This window comes from Cyanistes caeruleus, chromosome 2, assembly GCF_971803275.1.
Source record: "Cyanistes caeruleus chromosome 2, bCyaCae1.hap1.1, whole genome shotgun sequence".
Classification (NCBI taxonomy): domain Eukaryota; kingdom Metazoa; phylum Chordata; class Aves; order Passeriformes; family Paridae; genus Cyanistes; species Cyanistes caeruleus.
The window spans coordinates 83,668,474-83,687,026 of record NC_141702.1 but is presented as its reverse complement, the minus strand read 5'-3'; the positions used below and the strand labels follow the sequence as shown (position 1 = coordinate 83,687,026).

General features: G+C 40.6%; 1 protein-coding gene across 4 annotated transcripts in view; it reads left to right on the top strand.

Annotated features, from left to right (window-relative positions):
* BTBD9 (BTB domain containing 9) overlaps positions 1-9,146 on the top strand; it is a 160,649-nt gene extending 151,503 nt beyond the window's left edge. For 2 of the 4 annotated variants that reach the window (XR_015283600.1, XR_015283602.1), the window contains one exon: positions 4,261-4,524. The gene's annotated coding sequence lies outside the window, so the exon portion shown is untranslated. Of the gene's footprint in view, positions 1-1,118; positions 1,371-4,260; positions 4,525-6,906 lie in introns of those variants that run through there. The other 2 variants (XR_015283601.1, XR_015283603.1) reach the window with 2 other exon arrangements.
* Positions 9,147-18,553: the final 9,407 nt, after the last annotated feature.

The following is an 18,553-nucleotide window of genomic DNA, read 5'->3' as shown; positions in this document are numbered from 1 at the left end:
AGAGACTTTATAAACTACCAGTGACAGGAAAGAAAAGAAGCTTCAGGAAAGGTAGAGAATTAAGAAGATGCTTTAATTAAGCTGAAATATCTTTCTGTTAAAACTATGGAGATGGACAATGAAGTCCTGAAAAGAACTCCTTTAATTCATGATACAAGATCTAGAGAGGAATAAAGTGTTCAAAGTGTAAATTTGAGTAAAAAGTAGAGTAATTATGGTATAGTGAAGTGCTAGGAGATTTAAAGCCTTGAGAGGCAATGAGAAAACTGTTGGGAGATTTGAAGCCTTGAGAGGCAATGAGAAAACTGTTTTCTGGTGAAGCTCACAGAAACAGATGAAGAAGACTTTTTTTGCCTTTGAATAACTTATCCTTAAAAATGCTATCTCTAGACTCATAGCCCATACACACTTCAGAGTGATGTGAAAATGAGAAGAGTGAACTCTAATAACAGCAGCTCTGGGCAGCTAACATTAGGGCAATAGAAAACTATAACAAAAATAGTTTTCTTGTGAGAAACTCCATAAATTAACAGGAAGAAACTTTTGTTTCTCTATAAAGACTAGTAAAAAGCTGTAGCAAGAATTAGGACTGTTTTAACCATCAAAGTTCCAAAGTTTTTGTCTCTGTTGTCATGTGAACAAGGGAATAGTGAGTAGATAGGGGATGAAAAAGTTTTTCATGGAAGTTTATTCTGGTGTTCTTATTATTGTAGTTTGTCAATAAAATTTCTTTTTTTTTCCTTTTAAGTTTTATGCCTGTTTTGCTCTTGTTCTAATCCATATCTCACAGCTAGAAATAAGTAATTTTCTTAGTTATTAGTTTAAAACCATGACAGCATGTCAGTCCCTGATACTGACATTATTCAGTCTCATAGAAAATACTTCACAAGTTGCTCTGGGTTTTAATAAGCCACATTTAAGCAATTCACCAGCATCAAAATCCCTGTTATTATTTCAGCTGTGCCTCTGAGGTAAGGTAGGTGGTAAACAGATCCAGTTGGACAGTGGATTTGACTGCAAAAAGTGTGCTTGTTCTTTGGAAATTTTATAGAGTGCTTGTTTGACTTGCCCTTTAGAAAAGCTTTGTTCTATTAGAGCTTCCTCTTTCCTGCCCACAGCTTCATGTTGTCTACTGGAAGCAGCTGACAATGGCATCACGTTCAGTTTTTCCATAAAGAAAATGCTTGATGTTCTGCTTGTCCTTTATGTTTATCTGCAGCCTGCACCCTTACAAATGGTTTTCTGTGGGTACAGAGAAGAGCAACAGAGAGCCCAGCCTGCTGCTGTTGATCTACCTGAACTATCTGCAACAAATTATTTACCCACTGAGTTTGAATCTTGTTTCTTAATAAAGAACAGTTTCTCACCTAGAGCTACTACTCACTGAGTATTTTGTGCAAAGAGATTTTAACAGAGGAACTGTACTTATAGCCATCACTGTATGGCACTGTAATATTTGCAATCTAAATTTATATTGATATGGGCTTATCCCTGAGGTCACATAGCTGTTGGAAAATAGCTCACATCTAATATATTAATCTCTCAAAAACTAATCATTAGTCAATAATATGAGCATGATTTAACTATTCATTCTAAATGCAGAATACTCTTTGCTCTTCAGATGTGTAAGTTACATCAAAACAGCCACATTCACTGTCAGCTGCCATCTGTCAGGTTGTTTTGTAATGTGGAGTTTTGAAAACAATTCTTTTTCTACACTTGTCTTTTAAAAAGCTGTTCTGTAGTGAGAGATGAGAGACATTAATCTAAATCCTTGTTAATAGATCTTGCATGGTAGAAAGACCTTTGTGAGTGGCTACACCCCAACATCGCTCATCAGAGATTAAGACAGTCTTTCTCTGCCAGCTTCTTCATTAATGCTGATACCAACATGGTAGGAAGGCTCAAGGTAGTGGCATTTCCAAAGCTGTTTTCCTAGCATGACAGTACTGCCTTAAAAAAAATACTTTGTTAAAAAAAAATTATTGTTATGTATATAATGCTCTTCCTTGAGGGAAAGATGTTGAAAGCAGCTACAGGTTTTGCTATCTGATCTCTAATTAGAGTGAATTCTTGGAAAAGAAAGGCTTCCAACTGATACTCAGACAGAGATTTCTGAAAGATGGGACTGCTTATCAATAGACACTCCAATTTTTCTGCTGTTGTGAAGTATTTTGAATGTTTTTGGAACATTTGAAAAAAATTCTGTTCTTATTCTCTATTTAGCACAGTTGCATTCATAAGCCTCTGCATAGTATTAATTATAATTATCAAATTAAACAATACTGTACTATGTAGCCACAAAATGTTTGGGAGATGATTCTCTTCCTTAACAGATAAATCCCAGCAAGAAACAGGATGAGTAAAGCACAGTAAAGCTTGCTCTTCGCCTAATAACTACAGGGTGAAAGTGTTCCCAGAAATCCTTAAAGATGGGAGTCCAGGAATAATCTTAATTTGAGGTGCTTTGTGACTAGATTCATAATGATATCACAGTAAAGATTTAGCTGCTTTAAAGGGAAATTTTATTGAGTTTCACTTGTGCATTTACCTACAGGAATCTTGACAAATGGTATCTTTCTTCTCCCTCACCCTGCTGTTCACTTGCACCTTCTGTGGTGGGATGAGTTGGCATTAGGGGCTGGTTTATCAGATGGAGTTTCCACTGAGCCAGTAAAACCACACCCACTACAAACTTTTTCAGGAGACAGCAGTGGTCTGCTCTTCAGAAATATCTGTATTTGAAAAATGAATGAGTTAGAGATAAAAGAGAGTGTGTTAACTCTTCCAAGTAAATTATTTAAACTTGCAACCTGTTTTCTATCTTTTCCATATGAATAACTAATGTACCACAGGCCCTTTTGCATCTTCATGGTAAAAAAAAAAAATCATCTTTTTACAGCTTTATTTCTCTTGTGGGCTTTCCACAGCCAGTATCAGTATTTTGGCTATCAATACTCAGGCCTGTCTCCCTCATCCCTCTCCCCAAAGGGGACAATTCAATTAATGAACATCTAAGTATGAACAAAACAGAGCAGGCCCAGTATTCTCCAGAAAACTGTGTGCTACTGAGAAAGAAAAGCTGAGTCAAAAATAATGTTCTTAACATTTGCAAAGAATTAAATGAGGATTTTTTTTTCCATCTCCCATGTGGATCTTGCACTGGCCCTTACACTGGCGCTTGCTAAAAATCATGGCAAAACTATTCACCCTGGCTGCACAAACTGGGCTTTTATTTTAAAATTGATGCAATACCTGAATAAAATCACCCTGATTTTCAGCAATGCTGAGCAAATGCTCCTCAGATTAATTTCACTGGTAGTTAAGAAATATCAGCACCTCTGAAAATCAGTGCTTAAATTTACAGCTCCTCTATTTGAAAATACCTCCCTGACCCTCCATCTATATAAATGGAAAACTGTGAAGCCAAGGGCACATGGTCATCTGGGCAGTTAATAATGTTCCTTGCTATATAACAAATCAATGAAACTCTTGGGAATGATGGCATCAACTTGGATTTAACAGTTTCATGACAGCATCACTTTTCCAAAAAATATTGGACACACAGCATTAGGGAAAGGTGAGTATTGCCCTTTGCATCTTGGAGGAAGGGAAAAAAAGAAGAGGGGACAATTCCTGATTTCCCTGAACTGGCTTCAGTCATTCCTGAGCAACATAACAGATTTTTAGTGACCTGAAATGGCTGACTCATTCTAGGACAGTCACACAGAGCTCATTATTGCAAGTAGGAACTGATTCTCCTTTCCCTTGTGACCTGCAATTAGCATCTGACTCCTATGTGAAGCATTAATTTTTCTAGCCCTGGAAGTGCCTGTGCATGCACTTGGAGTCTTAATGCATCTGCCCTCATCAGTGGTAGCTTTCTCTTCCACATCCCCTGTGCTGGGTGGCTGTATGGAAGCAAAGCTGTAGTGTTTGTTCTTTTACAGGACTGCTCTCCTGGGCATTCCCACATCTTTATGGCCCCATGTTTTAGGGCCTTCTGCTTCCCCTTATTATTTATTTATTGCATTTAGCTGCTTATTTGGCTGACAGTGCACTTTCTGTCCTTGTATACCTTGTCCCCTCCAATGTTCCACATATATTTTGGAGACAATTTTATTAAAAAATAAAAACAGGTGAGTTAAGTAACAGTTTGTGGAGACAAGACCTCAAAGGAAGAGTTACCTGAGTTACAGTATGACCTTCACACTGCAATAGAAGGTGAGGAAATATTTTGTTTTGTTTCTTTTATTGCAGAATATCCCAAGTAAATGCTGCCTAACTGCTGGGCAAGGGAAGATTGAAAGGAGAGCAACCTACAAACTTCTTAATGCCTTTTGATACCCACATTATGCTGGCTGATATCCACCAGACAGAAGGGATGATATTGTGACCTAATGCAATCATGTATTTAAGTGTTTACTATTTTTTTCTTGGATCCTTAGCAAAATACAGCTAAAATAACCGATTTGGGCATTTTGGATGCCAGGTGTAATTTTGCATTAAAAACTGCTGGGAAAAGTTCTTTTCTCTGTAGAGATGGATCATCTACTATGGCCATCTATTTCTTTCCTTAGTATCAATAATGTGAAGCATGTATTGAGCATTGCTTTGTGAGAAACCCTTTGATATCTTTGTTAAACAGTGTCCTTTGCTATAGGTTTATCTCTAACAACAAATCTGGTGTGTTTTGTACGGACAGAATAAGAGATAAAAACAACTTACTGTATTGAAAGAGACCATTCAAATCGGAAAGGAGAATGCTTGTTACAGGAAAGGTGATTTATCTGTCCCGGGGAGAGGCACCTTGCTCTGATCAGATACCCGGTGAGAGGCACAGGGCTGCACTCCTCGCCCCGAGCCTCCTAAGGCGTTGGGATTCCCCTGAGAGGCGCCAGGGCCATCCCTGGGCTTCACAGCCGGGCTCGGAGCCGCCCCACGCTGCACTTCAGCATCGCCCCCCGTTTTTCTCGTCTCCTCCTCCAGGGCCCGCTCTTCTTCCAGCGGCTGCACCCCAAGCATTTCCCTCGTGTCCGGCCGCGGCCACTCGGAGGGGCTACCCGTGTCCGTGCCCAGCACCTCCGGGCCCCTCCCTCAGCCAGCCCTGGACGGGGAAAGCTGCGCCGGGGCTGCACCCGCGGAGGGGCCGCGATAGCAACGCTGGTGCTGCCCCGGCAGAGGGAGCCGGAGACCGCCAAGCCGAGGAGGCGGAGCCATGGCGCCTCGGGCAGGGTGTTTCTCCCTTTGGGTAGGCTTGGCTTTCCCTCGGCCTGCCAGGGCCTCCCGCGCCGGCGGCAAACCAGGGGTCAAGCCACAGGGGTGTTAAATGTGCCGGTGCGGCTGCCTCCGGGGCCGTGTATCCCTGTGAGGGTAAGGGGCTGCTCGGAATGCCGGAGGTGTCCGCCGCCCGCTCCGCTAGGAGTGATCAATCAGGCTGCTCTACAGCTGTACCTTACAATCTGTAATTAGTATAATTTGATTTGACAGTAATTCCATCCTTGCTATGTTTATTTACAAGAGGTGCCCTGTTATTCGTTCTGTTTCTGTCTATTGTTTTCCTGTATTTTCCAATCGTGGTTCCATGATTTCCTATGCAGTTCTTGGGGGTCTTCTCCCAGGGTGTCAGTTGCTCTGTTGTGCCATGCCCCAGGAGGGTTTGGGTCTGTACAGGAGCTGCTCGTCCCTGCCTCGGTAAAACCACTATAGTCTTACCTGAAATCTCTTATTTCATTATACTATTACAATGAAAGATGCTTTCGGCCTTCCCATCAATTTAGTTTTGTACCTTCCCTCCCCCCCACGCCCCACGTTTTTCCTTTTAAAAACAATGTATTGTATTTACCTTCAGATGCTTGTTTAGTTCAAGGAAAACAGGTAAGTACAGCTTTATTATATCAGTTTCTAGGAGCTAGATACAGGAAACAATCCAGCACAATGAAGTATACAGCACTTTAAATGCCAAAATGTTTTTTACTCACTTTTTCTTGGAGCTGAATCTGAAACCTGTATCAAATCCCACTTGTTCTTCTTGAATGGCCTGTAGGAAAAGCTGCATGTATCAACATAACTTCCAGAACAGCATTTCAAAGATGCTTTGAAATTACTTCCATAACAGTGATCCACAAGATACATCTAACTAGTAGGAAATTGCAGGTGGAAGGGTTCATCATCCATCATGCCGCTTTTTAGAGCTCAAGTGTTTAATTAGGAAACAACTGGGATATTAACTGGAATTCTTTACTGAGCAGATATGCCTACAAAGAGAAGAGAGCTTTTATTTCTTCCTTAATGCATCCTAATTATAGGAGATTATATGAAGGTATCATCTTAATATACAACAACTTGTCAGAGCAACTGTGCAGCAAGTGAGAGATTGTTCTCTTTGGAACCTCACAACTTTCAAAGTCGCATCTCTCTCTACTCCCAGAAATACTCTAGGCCTGCAGTTTACTGGGAGAGAGGCACAATACTTGTTACCTTGTTATCATCCAGAAAAAAAGACCTGAGAAAGTTTGGATCTCACATGATCCAAACTTTCAGTTACCTGGATGTCCAGAGCTCTGATCCCTGCCTCAGACAACACCTAGTTATTTTACCAGTTAATAGTCCCTGGAGTAATGCTCAAAACTGAATGCTGCCTTCTCTCAGGTGCATATTTTAAGTCCTCAGGTGCTCTTTAAAAGCAGATCATTGCCATCAACAGGCGAGAGCTGAGTGAAAGCTGTGGATTAGTAATTTGGGATCTTGATCCCTTATGCCTAGAACCCAATTAGGTGGCTTTGTTTTCCTCTTAAAAAAATAATCAAAGAAATACTGATCTGATCCTCTTTTTCAAGATTTCTTGTAAATATGGATATTTCTGCATACATCTGAATGGTAAGATGATTTTTATTTTTTTTTCAGTGATACAAATGGCTGCTTTGGAAATAGTAAGTTCACTTAAAAATCATGTTTTAATGTCGAAATCATGCTAGTGATGTGAGCATGTGAGCACAATGAAAATTTTAGGATGGAGATTTTAAAACTAATGAAAAAATTATGTAAGCGTACACATTTACCAGATATAGAGACAAAAGTTACTAAAAGAACTTCTAAAGCTAGATTTGCATATATTAACTTTGTAATTGTATGCACAACAGGCAATTACACAAGTGTTAATAAAATAATAGTAATAATGGTTTGTACCAGGTAATTGAAATTTATGAAGCAGTTTTGGTGTCTCTAATAAAGCTGAGATGTCTTCAAGTAGAACTAATGAGTATGATGGAAGTGACTAGCACAAATAAACTTGATTAATGTTGCATTTGTCAAGCAAAGATAGTAAAATATTTTTAAGGTGTCTGAATATTAGTATCCTGATTATATAAATGGGAACCTGAGGTAGGAGTGCAAGTCAGACTTCAATTTGCTTTGCAGCTTAAGTCATAAATAGTTTTCCATCTAAACACCCTTTTCTCCTACTCAATAAAGCCCTGGCTGCTCTTTACAAAAACCATGTAAAGTGCTGGTATGCTTCAGCATTACATTCATGCCTGGGGCATGTTCCCCAAACCTGTGTTGTGTTTAGATACTTGATTTCTTTTCTTATGTTTGCACCATGTTAACTATACCTGTTTGTTACTCTTGAGTTCAAGTGTGTATCCATTATTCTGAAGGAGTAGCCTGATAGCTTTGGGATCAGGGTGTCTCTGTCTATGCCTTCAAAGAACAAAAAAAGAAAATCTCTGAATGTGAAAATGGTTTGGTTTGGGCATAGCCCACTTTTAAAAATACTGGCTATGTGCTTAGGGTTTACATCAATGTTACTTTCTTTATCTTCCATATCCTAGAATGTATTTAGCACTTGATAGCCAGTGCTCTTTAACTCCAAAACAATTCTGTGTGATTTGCAAGTCAGATAAATACCATCCAAATAGAATGGTCCTTCCTTTATGTGTTTTGTGGGGGTTTCACCTGGACAGAAGACCTTTACGCTGGGAAGGGTTTGCTTTTCTTTATGTTCTTGCTTCATTGCAATGTCCATCTCCTAAGAAGTACATTTACTGTAGGATAGGATGAGACAGTAGAAAATGGATTCTTTCAGCTCTCTCGCTGATTACATTACTTTTTTTTGCTGCAAAAAGTTACTGGGTTGCAATGGTATGGATTATTGGTGGTTTGGGAGGATCCAATTAGGAGGAAAAGGGGCAAACTCCAGAAAGAAGGTAGTGAAAGAGGTGCCAAGCGAGTCAAATTGCTGTTGAGATGTGGTGCTGGGAGCTCTGCTATCAGCAGTAAGGACTGCTGGGGGTACAAAGGTCATGAGTCAAAGTAACGTGTATTGGTAGAATTACATATCAGTATTTTGAGAACCAGATAGATGGAATTAGGTTCTATATTTCCCTCCTCTCCCGTTCCTTCCTTGCCTCCAGCTGAGCTGCTAATGGAAATACTGGGGGGAAGGGAAATGGGAAGCAGCAGAAGGATGTTTATTGCTGCTTGGTAGGAATGTAAATTAAGTAACTAATGATGTGCATTGAATAAGTGTGTTTTATTTTTTTTAATTAGCACAGATTGCTACTCACAGCCTGCCTCTGCCCTTCAGCCACACATAAACATGTAAATTTGACCGTTTGCTAGGAAAGCATCACCAAACTGAGTCTTATTTTTGAGCATCTTCCCCTTCTAAAGGAACCAGAAGTTTCTCCAGTCAGGACTAAAATGACAGATCTCCACCAACACTTGTCATGTTTATGACAACAGCACAGTGTGGGAATAATGGGTCTGGTTGTGAAAGCTCTGGGAACCATTCTTCTTTTTGAAAGTAAGAATGTGACATTTTGGAAAATCCATGACAGAAAATGGAATTGTGGTGCTCCTCCACACCCTTTTTTGGAGGAGGGGAGGGGGGGTGGAATTCTGAAATGTCTCTAGGTGTGGGGATGACTGATCTTCATCTCCTCCAAATGAGTTCCTCAGACCAGGAGAGACAGTCTATAGTAAAGGTGCCAGAAAGCTTCACAGATGTAACTTTCTTTAAACTGCATTTCTGGATGGAATTTGAGCTGATTCAAAGTGGAAATGTTCTACATTCTCCTCTAGCAAGAGGAGGTAAGAGGAGAGATTCAGTGTTATTTATTACTGGGCATACTGTATTTGGCAAATGACAGAAAAATGAAGAAAAAGGGTAATGGCCCTAGGTGAGATCAGCTCAGGTCTCTGGTGCTGAAGAACTAAGAGAATAATTGGACTGACACAGGCAGCAAAAATGAGTGATGCTTCATGTCATGCCAGTTGACCTTGGAGTTTAACATAGGACGTTGCCAATTTAACCTAGGAATGAGGAAGAGTGGTTCAGCTCTTTCTGAAAACCAAAGAGACTATCAAAGAACTTTCCATAAATATAGAGCAGCAGTCTGCATTGTACATGGATATAATGCCTATTTCAGCTGCTTTAGGTTTGGTATGGAAAGTGTTGTGACCCAGTCCCAGAGTGCAGCCTTGTCTCTGAGTGTCACACAGCCCTTTACAGCTCAGCTTTCTGATAGCTGCAGGTTCACTCTTATTGTGTAGGATTCTGTTCTTCTCTTGCTAAATAATCCAGTTTGTTTCCACCCTAACTTCACTGGCCACGCTTGAGTCATCCTTGCTGATGTGTAGAGGAAACTGGGGCAGAATCTTAAGACTGGGAGCTGTCTGCTGAAAGCTGCTTTGCTCCATTTGGTACAAAAAATTGCAAAATACAGTACAAAGCCTTGTCTGTGGTCTGCAATGTCTGTCTTCAGGAAATAATAAAGAAGACAGGTGATTGCTTTAAGGCAAAGCTGCAAAAACATTTTCCTTGATTTTTGGTTGGTTTGCGTTAGTGGTTGTTGTTTTTAAAATCTTTCCCTCCACTTCCTTTTTTTATCTTTCCACTCTTGTTTTGCCCTTATGCATGAGCTGACCCTGAAATCTAGGGATTGTCTGCTAGGGTGGTAAATCCAGCTCCTTCCCAAGCCACTCTCTTAATTCTCACTGTCTCTCTGAGGATCACTGAAGCAGAAAGGTGTAAAGAGAAGTACTAGTGGGAAGATGTGAACAGAGGAAGGAATTGCAGTAACAAAGATGCTTTGGCACAAATAGTTATGATCTTTTCCTGCTTGGTTCATTTCTTCCTAAACACCCAGGTCCCTGAACTGTGTATTCTCTGGACAGCATGTCACTTAATTATTCTTCACTGGATGGAAAAAACTATAATTCCAGTAAATTAAAAATAGAGCTGCAAATGGGCTTGGTTTGATCTCTGTGGTGTCTGAGGCAAAGAAATAAGATTAATTCCTGCAATTAGATGTTAGTTGATGTCTGAGCATGCCTGTTCCTAGAAACAGCAAGACCACATACAGCATAACCAGCACCATTATAACAGCATTGCCTTCCCTCTGCGCTCAACAAGTGCAGAATGGGAGGAGGGCAGAATTCACATCTAAATAGGGGGATGCTGTGAAATGAGCAGAAATACGTTATGAGGGAGAGGGAGTGCAGCCACCTCAGATGGTTGTGAACTCGTGGTTAAATGCACAGGGTATTACAGGAGAACTATGGCTTTGTTTGCTAAACCTACATGTGCTTTATTTTTATTTGCTGGTCAAGTCTGCTTGAGAGTCACATCAAAAGAAACTACAAAGGTTTATTACAAAGTGATGAAATATGTAATAAAGAAAATAAGGAAAAGAAAAAAAAAAAAGAAACCCAGGCATTTTCTTTGGCCTTTGGAAAACAATATACTAACAATTTTGATTAAATGGAATAAGAGGTCATTGAATCTGCTCTTTTACCTACTGTGTGTAACAGCTTCAGCTACATCCATTTCAATAATGAAATTCTGTTCCTATGCTGCCTGTGCCTTAGATATATAAAACACCATGCCACTGTATATATTTCATTTTGTTTCCATTTTACAATACAGTAAAAATCTTTTTTACAACTAGACTAGATGCTAACCTTGGATACTGAAGTGCTGAATAGAATAATAAATCCTGTGCAACACTAGCTTGACTTTCATTTAAGAGTCTGGAAAAGGTTTATAAATATCAAATAATCTTTCCAGCATGTCCATTACAACTGGACAATATTACCACTGCTCTGCAGCTAATATTATTTTGTATCATTGCATCTAAGGGCCCCAATCAGACTCAAGACTGTACTCTGTAATGAAAAGTTAAGCCCTATCCCAAAGACCTTTGAACAATTATTAAAAAATAGAGGGATAGAGGCCAGAATAATGCAGGATAACAGCAGAAGGAGGAAAAAAATATTGCAACTTGGGGCATGACCAGTGTTGGAACAGCATGATCCATCCAACCATTGTCATATATCTTGTGGGCAATGCACTGACGATGAGACCTGAAGAATTTTCTCAGTGACACTGTAAATTTTACTGTGTGGCTACTTTCGTGTTTAAAGGGCAGCACAGGAGGAGCCTGAGGCACACTTGACTTGATGAGCAGTTAAGTTTGCCTCAACATTAGGACAAAAATCTGCAGAGTAGAGGTAACTGAACGGTGAAGGAGTAAAGGCTGTTGCATTATGTGAATCAGTAAAGTAAATGGAACCAGTAGGCTGAGGAAAAGAGGAAAATAGTGTCCAGCCCCTTGCCCTAACAGGGGTGACAAATGGAATGTGGATAGACCTCACTGTCCCAACACCTTGTGACAATCTCAGCTTTGTATTTCTGTTTCTAGACATGCTTAATGAGTGAGGAGTTTGCAGCAGCAAAAGGAAAGCACAAAGACTGTACCAGCATATCCAGAATATTATATTGTACAGCCTGGTCACCTGTGGCCAAACCAATTAAACCACAAAAAGTGCAGAGCAAATGCTTCTATTGATTTTACAACTACAGAAGCAGTTTTAGGGAGCAGAATCTGACACATTGAAGCTGTACAGTGATTCTGTCACACAGGATTACCCTTTCATTCTTTGTGTGTAGTCTATCAAGTGGGGCTTTCATTAGTGTTTTGGGGGAAGAAAGAGCTTCCTTCTTGGATTTTCTCCTAGCCCAGTGCCAGTTAAGACCTGGGCTGCAGGGACAGTGCTTAGCTCAGAGCACCCCCTACATGGGCAGTTAAGGAGGGGTGTGAAGTGCATCTAAGCCTAATAATGCTAAATAAATAGCATTATTTATTGCTAAGATGATAAAAAATATGCTGAATGTCTCTCAATTTACAGCTCCTCTATTGCAACAAAACAGCAGAGCTAACAGGGGCTTTATACTTTCCATCTTTGGTCTCTCAAGATGCAGAGTCTGATGAGCATGTACAGAAGTTGTTCCTTTTACCCTGTGATGTGTTCTCCCACTTCAGAGAAGCTCATGCCCAGTTCTTACCAAGGGCAGAGATCACACCTCTGACTGCTTCTAGCTGTTGAGTACAGAAAACACCTGAGAGAGGAAAGTGTTTGTCACTGCTGTGTGTAGTTGCTGTTGGACTGGACCGCTCCTTGTTTAGTTTCACCCTGTAACCCCACCTCTATTTTTCTCATGTGTTTTCTGATCACCTGTCTGTTCATGGGAAAGCTGAATCAGAATTCACGTCATAGTCCAAATCTAGACAGCAGTCTGCTTTCTTTGAGTAGATTTTTGAGTTTCAGCAGTTCAGAGAGGTCCATGTCATCCCTGATGTAAGAGTATAGACGTGCAGAAAACTGTACCCTTGAAAGGATAACTGTCTGTAGACTAGATGTACCTGTGTCAACAGCAAACCAAGAGAACCCTCAGAGCCCTCACACTGCTTCTGCCAACCAGACTGTGGGATCCCAGGTGCTTCTTAGATACACCGATTCTCCCATCTCCACATTACTCAGGACTCCCGCAGGCTTTCTTCATGCCACAACTGCAGCTCACACTTCCACAGTGCCGGGGACAGGCCATTAGCTGAGGTTTCTTAGCCAGGGCCCCTTTGCTATTCCACACCGTTCTTGCAGGCAAACTTTGCTGCTGAGATCTGCCTTGGTGCCTGCAGCCAGTGAGCTGGGCACAACATGAACCTGCTGAAATCTTTTTGCAGGTGTTTGCACTGTTCTTCTTCATTGTCAGTGGACTGGGATGGCTGCTGTGTCAAAGGGTTGGGGTTCCTGAATCCTAGGCAGTGAATCTCTGCCTCTGTTGTGTAAAATGTATGTGCTTGAGAAACTCTTGAGAAGTCTGTGCTCCTTGCATTCTGCCATGTTATCCCTGGCTTTAATATAGAATCCCAAGGACTTCGTGGTCTAGGGAGGTGTCTTCTAACCCAAGGATATTGGACCATGATGTAAACATGAGGCTGTGCCTTGAATATTTCAAGTCAGGTTGACTTTGAAATACTAGCTGTTGAATCCTTCCCATCCTGACCAGTGACCTTCCAGAAAGCTATTTGATCTGTCTGGGACTTGCACAGGTGAAGGAAAAGAGGGATGATACTTTGGATGACTGCCCTTTAATATCAGTAAATATGGTATTCCTTTTGTGTGTCTTGTTTTCCCATTCTAGTACACATCTCCTTGTTGGGCTACAATATCTGTGTCCCATTCTAATGCTGTGGGATTTCACAGCTGTTTTAGTGCCAGACTGTTGTCATGAGCAGTGTGATATCTTGCAGCTGGTCTCTTTGAAGATGTCACTGGAGTTGAGGATCCAGCTCAAAAGCAATCAGTCAAGCTGGAAAAAAGGCACTGCACAGATCAGAATAGCATTTTGATTGGCATGATGACTGTCTGCCACAGGCTGTGATTCTGCTAACTTTTGTAAGATAATGCAGGTTCAAATCGGGTCAGTTCTCAGGTGGGAGAATGCTGAGAGAAAAGCCTGTGCTGCAAGGAGTGTAGTTCTTTGATGGAGGAGCTAACATTCCTATCTCTTCAAGGGCAGACAGCACTTTGCTGTGATAGCAGGGGATGTTGTCCTTCTGGAAGTGCCATCATTCATGCACTACCTGAAAATTGCATCTGGTTTATGCTGCACTTAACTTCCCAAGGCAGTGAGAATCTTACTCTGCAAGGTCTGTTCAAATTTCCATGTAACCAACTTCAGTGCTGCCTCCCTAAATCTACATTCCTATGATAGCAAATGTTTGAGGTACTGTGTGTGAAGGCCTGTGTTTGCAAGAGGAGAATGCATGTGAAGAATTACTGAAGTGCTGGTGATAGATGGTAACTTAATACAAGATTTTAAGCTAGAACCATGTAGAAGTGGTTTTACTTTGCATTTGCAATGGGTTAAAGGCACGCCATGGCCTTGGCTGCTGCTGCTCAATGGACAAGCTCTGATCCACTGTATGCCACAGTAACTCAATCACTTACAGCTTCTTTCAGGATGGAGACAGCAATCTCATTTGAAAATGGTCAGGTTTTTTCATGCCAAAGAAATGTGCAGTGTTGCCAGTGTGCTCAGAAAGATAGTGATGAATCTCTCTTTAATCCACACTTTGATGTTTTTCCTGTGTGAAAAGGACTGGGCTTTATTTATGTCTGTGTAGGAAACTCAGCAGGAAAATAGTGCTCTTCATATTAGAGATTTTCTTTTTTGAAAGAACAAATTGTTTGTGATTTGGGCTCTTTGCAATTGAGGCTACATCTAGCAGTAAAATTTCAGTAGTAGAGTGAATGTCTGGATTTTTCTAGTGTAAAGGATAATTAGATGTTCTGATGCCTTCTATCATCTGCAAATGACAGATCTCTGGTGCATGTGGCATTCTAAATGCCACATGGAGCATTTCACTGCTCTGATCAGGATTTGTTTGGCACCAAGGCTTTGCATGGGATTTCTAATACTTCTTTGTTGCATTTAGACTTTGGCTTGACTGCAGAAACTCCTAGCGAATACTTCTGATGATATATTAGCATTTTTGCTGCCTTTTAAAATCTAAGATGAAAAAGAATGTAATGAGTCACCTAATCTGAGTAGTACCTGCTCTCCCTTTCTTAAATATAAGATGAACTACTCTTTTATCCTTTTGCCACTAATTGAATTGATTTTCCCTTTATGCTGCTGAAGTTAAGATGCTACTATGCTCTTGCATCAAGGAGGAAAAACAAGGTAGGTAAGCTTAGCTGCTACTCAGAGATAGGTACTAATTACACTGATTTCTCACCTGCATCTTAAATGACATAACTGTTTGAGAGAGAGGGCAGGGCCCAAGATTAACCATTGTAACCAAACTTGAGTTTGAATGGAAAACCTTCTGGCTAATTTTTTTGCCTGCTGGGTTCCTGTTTTACAAAGCCATTAAATGATTCCAAATGAGAAAAAAGAGCCTAGCCATCATATGCCATCTCAGCTGTCTTCTTTGGATGGTGAGGAGATAAGAAAGATAAAGGGGTGCTGCATTGCTGCAACTTATGAAAGAAGATAAATTTATTTTTGCTATTCAAAAAGCACTTTGGTTCAGCACTTGACATTGACTGACTTTTTGTTTTTAACAGTTTTGACTCTAAACTTCTGGAATTCTGATCTCAGTGGAAAGGTATTGGAGAAGACAGAACAAATTAGGAAACAAAGCCTTCTACATGTTAACTAATTGAATATGTCTATAAACACTGAACAACCCCACAATTGTTGCTGAAGCTATTGCATGTAACTATGGAAATTCTCAAAGCATGTAGCTATAAAACATGTTGACAGCTAAGGAAGGAAGCTGTAAAAAAGGGAGAGCATTTAAAAAACTTTTGGATAACAGGTTCCCACACCTCATTAAAAAACAAACATAACAATAGAGCTGTTATGCAAACCACTTCCCTCTGATTCCTGCACAGTGTCGTCACCATGTGCCCTTTCCATTCCACAGTAAAGAGAAGCCATTCAGAATGAGCCCATCCTCTGCACAGGTTTTCAGGCCATCTGTCAAACAGTGCTCATCCACCTGTCACTGGAGACCTGGAGTTACCTCTGGGCTCATGCAGACCTGCTGTTAACTGAGTTTCTCTATTACTGTCATTCGTTGACATCAAGACAAGGAAGTTATGGAAGATACTATTTACGTGACTGAAACAAATGCTACCTTATTGGCAGCTGCCTTCTGTCTGGATTTTTCTTTGTAAAAGGAAGAATATTGTCTTCATAGCTTTTCATGGCATATTTTTAAGTTGCCCACGAAATCTGACAACAAAAATCCAGATTTAATACTCTGAATTGAGTTTACCAAGCTCATTTTTCCCAGCTCTCCTGTTTATTCTGAATGACTTTTTAGTTATTCTTGGCTGCAGGAAATTCATTATCTAGGGTGTACAGTAATGCAGGTTAGGCACATCAGCTGAGCTGTCCTAGTTCTTGTACACCATTCTTGTTTTTTGATTTGTTTAGCAGATTCAAGTGGTACCAGATGCAGGCCTTTGCAGCAAAGGGTGCAGCTGTTTAATTTGTTCCCTTTGTTTCTCATGAGGTGTGTTGTAGTGGAGTAGCAGTGAAGAAGAGCTGCCTGTGTGTCTTACAGCTGCTACACGGGGGTTAAATACTGTTGGAAGTACTTGTACTTTCTCTTAGGGGTGGTGGGGGGAAAAGCCATTCTTCTCAGCTAGAAAATCTTCAGCAGGAAAGATCAGCAACATGGGTATGGAAACTCTAAGAGATAGACAGAGTCCCTCTCTTTTTCCATAGGAACGGGGTGATGAGAAAGGGAAAATGTGCTCTGAAACTCTTTTATTGACTGCCTTACCAAGCAAATCTCAGTTTTTTATCTATTTGAAGAAAGGGCTTACTTTAGAGTCTAATAAACTAGAACATCTCACGGTTTAGAGATTGAGAGCTTCTTGGTGTACTTTGATGTGCTTATCTGAAAGAAAAGGCAGGGACTTGTTCCACATGAATACTCAAACTGTTTCAGGGTTCTGTCACAGCCTATTTTTATTCTCTCCTTTTACTTTAATTGGACAAATGGAAAATAATGAAGAAGGTACATAGAACAGGCTACCTAGATCAATAAAAATGTCAGTTTGACTGCATCAATGTAATAGGCAGAGCTAATGTCATTTGGCTAAATAAATATGTTTTGTGCAGCATTGTGGCTGTCTGGAGTGCTTTAAAAGCAAAGTTAACAAAAGAGCTCAGCAGCTGGCAATAGGTGTGGTCTGGTGATCTTAGAGCAGAAGAGACTTTGTCCAGTTTTCAGCAGGAAAGGGTCTTTATGCCAAAGCACTGGCTCTGCTGGGGCCAGAGAAGAGCTATGAGGCTCAGCAGGGCAAGGCTAAGCATGGTTTACCTGACAAATGGCAATTCTGCCAAATGTAAGAAACAACCCAAGGTTTTGCTGAAGTCTGGTCAGTGTAGCTGCTGTCTTTGTGGCATTGTGGCAATAGTATGTTGATATGGAGGTGCTGAGCATTGTATGGATAATAAATCTGCAGCCAGGAGATCTCAGCACTGGATGTGTCCAAGACTCACAGATTAAATTGGTGGCAAGAATTCAACCAGACTTGATGTGTAGACAAGTACAGCCTAACTCTGCTGGCCAGGTTTGCAAGCCAGTTTGAACAATGCCTTTGCAAGACAAGCACTGCACACTTAGCAATGCCCCCGTGAAGTTCAGAACTGCATTTGTGTGGAGTGGAGGCATGGTCAGTGCCACCACAACTACCCAACTGTTTTCTGTGTCCTCAGGGTGGCTGTCTCTCTCCTGGGATGAGACCCCCTTGTTGCTATAAAGAAGTGTTTCTTCTTTTGCTTACTTTACCTCCCACAGCACTTGCACAGAATTCCATATACTGTGGCATTGTAACACAGCTGCATAATACTGTGCATTTGATTTCAGTCCACAGAACTGCTATTAGGAGTACCAAACTAAAACTGCATGAAAGGTGACATCGTGTCACCTAAAGAGATGGCAGCAAATGCATTTTCATGGCATTGATATTTGTTGGGGGGTTTTAAAAGTTCTATTAGCCCAGAAATTTACAGAAGTCTTGTGCAATTTCTGTAATGCTGCAGCATTCCCAGTGAGGTTTACTTTAAATACCAGTGGAATTGGGAGGAATCTTAATGGTCAGAATAATAATCACTAACTTCTGGTTTATCTAGGATCCACTTTCATTCCAGCCAGATACCAGAAGTATTCATAGTTATTTGGTCTCTTAATTCTCAGCTTTAGTTCCCAGCTGCAAAATGTGGCAGTTCAATACATTCTGGCCACTTATTAATAAATACAAATGTGAAATTGGAATGCTGTCAAAGAACTGATCTATGGGGGAGGTAGCCATGTGAGATGGGGAAGAATTCTGCTTTCAAGGCTGCTAAAACAAAAATTAAAGGAAAGTCCTTTAAACCCTACCCTTCAGGTTCTGGGTCAACAATGTTCATGTTCTTCAGGAACCATGTACTGACTTTATTTCTGTTTAGGGTCACACACTTACTTTACTTTCTGCTACACACAGGTTATTCTTACATAAATACTGACAGACAGCCTCTTAATAGCCTGTATGCAGCACTTTTTTTTCCAAGTATTTCTGTGCTTTACAAATTTGATTGCACACTTTAATCCCTTTCCCAATGGGCAAATACCTCTGGGAGGAACCCAACACATTTACAACATCGCAAGCAAAATCAAACACTCTCTTAGTGTGGGAA